Below are 3,098 nucleotides of genomic sequence, written 5' to 3'. Positions count from 1 at the left end.
AGAATCTTTAAAACTAACATGAATTGAAGACACTATGTAGACTTTTTTCAGATCCAAAATGTTTCCTACTACCTTTATTTCATCAATTTTGAAAACTGTTGACCCAGCTCTTTCAATTTATTAGACATTTTTCTGCTTATTTAAGTTTCTGAATTGTATTTGTCCATTTTTTGCTTAATAGGAGGGTACAGAGATAAATTCAGCCCTTTTTTTTTCAAGTGGCTTCCTTAAAATATCACGGGGAATGATTCTGGAATAAAACAAAGGTTAAATGTACCTCTGATTGTCCTATTCAATACTTATATAAAAAGAGACCTATTGTTTCATGAAAAGTTATTGGTTAAATGAGCTACACGGAAGCAGTATTTCATCTCTTAAAATAACTCTTCAGTTTTTAAAAGGGTTCCAGATTTGCACTCATAGTGTGCTCCATACTGGGGCAATCTGCCATTTCCATAGGACCTATTTGCACTGTCTCTGCTTCCTAAGCCAAGACTGTGCACACAGCCACTCAGGAGAATAGCATGCCCTATTTGTTTCACATGTTAAATATTGTCTTTTCTTCTGGGTATTTTTTTTTTAAACTAATGTCTGAGACAGTAATTTCATGAAGGCATTAAATAAGAATTTATTGAACTTTTTGTTTTCATTCAGCAAGATTTAACTAAGCTTACTGAAGTCTATTGGGTTGTCAAAAAGTTTTGATTTTTTAGTAACATCTTACAGAAAAACCCAAATGAACATTTTGGCCAAATCAATGATCAGATTGGCTATTTATACCATGCATGCTCCCTCTGTTATTAAATTTTTTGAAGGCTTGGCTAAAAAATCCCAAGTGTATGTCAGGTTAGTATATGTATGATCTTTACTAGCCACATTAGAAGACATATTTTTAATCCTTAATTATGTTAGCAAGAGTCAGAAAATTTAATTAATCTTGAGCAGACTGTGACATCTAGTTTCATTACATCACAAAGAAGGAAACTAAATTGTGAATAAGAATATCGGTATCTTCTCCTTTTATTAATATTGTTAAGAATCTATTTGACATGTAATATAAGAACCCACTTGCCAGTGCAGGAAAGTAAGAGGGAGATGTAGGTTTGATCCCTGGGTCAGGAAGATCCCCTGGAGGAGAGCATGGCAACCGACTCCAGTATTCTTGCCTGGAGAATCCCAAGGACAGAGGAGTCTGGTGGGCCACAGTCCTTGGGGTCGCATGATGTGGACATGACTGAAGTGACTTTGCATGCATACATATATATGGCTCCAGATTCTGTGGCCTTGCTTGAGTTTTTCATTTGTAATTCCTTACAAATGCTGTACTTTTGAGAATTTGTTTTCAATGAGAAAAAAAATATAAATGAGCCATTATTTGCAGCACAAAAGCAGCATGACCTGTGGGGGAATGTGTAGCTGGGGTCATCTAACTATTCTCCTTCCTTGCTGGGAAATCTGAAGCAAACTACATATTCTTGCTAAACCCTACTTTTCTCTGCTAAAATGAGTATATGATATAACAGGCCATTCAGGATGGCTGTTCTCTTTCTCTCTGCACATCCCCTGCTGGCCCAGCACCTGCTTCACCTACACCCAATTCACAGGACTTCCTACATACTTGCCCCAGGCCCTAGCTTTTGACTGTTCTGACCTTTAGATCAGAACCTGTTGGCTTATCAAAGGGACAATGAAGGGTGTGCCCTTCTGCTGGTTTTCCTGGTAACCAATGAGCCAACTTGATGTAATCCCCTAATAACTAGTAACCTCTCCCTGCCCCTGAGAATGAAGACTGCTGCCCTGTCCTGCCCCACCATCAACTGTACACAATGGGGTGTCATCCTAGGACCTCACTTCAGACATGTAAGCTCCCCCAACTCATTCAACCACTGATTCTCTGTGTCTGATTCTGGGGTCTTTCATTGGTCTTGAAGCTGGGCAAGCACAGGGCTTGCAGGCCTGCAGGGCGCCGTCCAACACCTCCATAGCTCTTTGAAAAGCATGTGTGAACCAAGACCCTCTCGCTACCTGTAAGGTTCCTAGCATGGTGCTTGAATACTAATAAGTATTCAATAAATGATAACTGAGTTTGTGGGATTACGATTATGTTTACTAGGAATAGATTTTATTCATTCATGGCAGAAAGCTTACAGATACCTACTTTTTAGGTGATGGGAGAGTCCCCTTATGGAGCTTACATTTCAAAGAGTGAGATAGAAAATGAATAGATAAATTTAAAAAATGGCTTTTTCTGTCTTAGAAACTATGTCTGAATCAGCAGTTAAACACTATAGTCTGTTCTCTGCAGCTGCTGCCTTCCTGACCTCGGCCACAGAACCACAGCTCTCCTCAAACCAAGGCCATGAGCTTTTCAATTTGCAACAAGACATCTTGTATAAGCTGTGGAAATAAGTCACTCAGGCACTGGTTTGGGGGCAAAAACAGCAGAGACTTCTAAGGGCTCATGCACCAAGCACGCCAAAGGATGAGCCACTGCGACAAGAGACAAACTAGAAGCAGAAAAGCCACGTTGACCAGCCTGCCAGAAATGTGAGACAGAGGTTTATGGAAGAACAGATGGGAATAAAGACTGGCAGCTCCTCGTGTCCTCAGATGTGTCTCTGTTCCTCTGGGTGTTTGCGCCACTTCTTACAAACTGATTAACTAGAGGATGCAGATGTGGCAGAAACAGGAGGCTCTATTTTCTGTTCCAATGAGCTCAAAAAGTGAAAACACAATGATTCAATTATCATTTGATTTCTGAGTTCAAAAATGTTCACTCATAATTTTCAAACTTGTATATTTCACTGTTATACCTAGTGGCTACAAATAAATAACAACAAGGTTTAGCCCTGATTCAGAGTGCACACAGGAGACAACTTGATTTTCCTCCCATTGCTACCTTCAGAACTCTGTGCGGTCCCCCTTCTGCACACCCCAAAGACACCACCTCTGTCTGCGAGACACTCATTCAGGGATTAAAATGCCAAGTCTGTTCAAATTTCATTCAAAGCAGACTGTGTCTGTACATTCATCTTCCATCTGCTTTCATCCGTAGAATGAAAGAAATGTCACAGACATTCATACTGGGATAGTTGGAG

At 40.0% G+C, this 3,098-nt stretch overlaps 1 long non-coding RNA gene across 1 annotated transcript; it reads left to right on the top strand.

The window, feature by feature from the left end:
- The first annotated feature begins 1,736 nt into the window (after positions 1-1,736).
- Positions 1,737-2,608, top strand: LOC145538471 (uncharacterized). Its single transcript, XR_014076879.1, has 2 exons — positions 1,737-1,860; positions 2,306-2,608. It is a non-coding gene; the product is annotated as an uncharacterized LOC145538471 (long non-coding RNA).
- Positions 2,609-3,098: the final 490 nt, after the last annotated feature.

The sequence above is a fragment of the Giraffa tippelskirchi genome, chromosome 1, assembly GCF_054371585.1.
Source record: "Giraffa tippelskirchi isolate mGirTip1 chromosome 1, T2T-mGirTip1v1.2.pri, whole genome shotgun sequence".
NCBI classification, from domain to species: domain Eukaryota; kingdom Metazoa; phylum Chordata; class Mammalia; order Artiodactyla; family Giraffidae; genus Giraffa; species Giraffa tippelskirchi.
The sequence above is the reverse complement of the archived record's forward strand: the minus strand, read 5'-3'. Positions and strand labels throughout refer to the sequence as shown.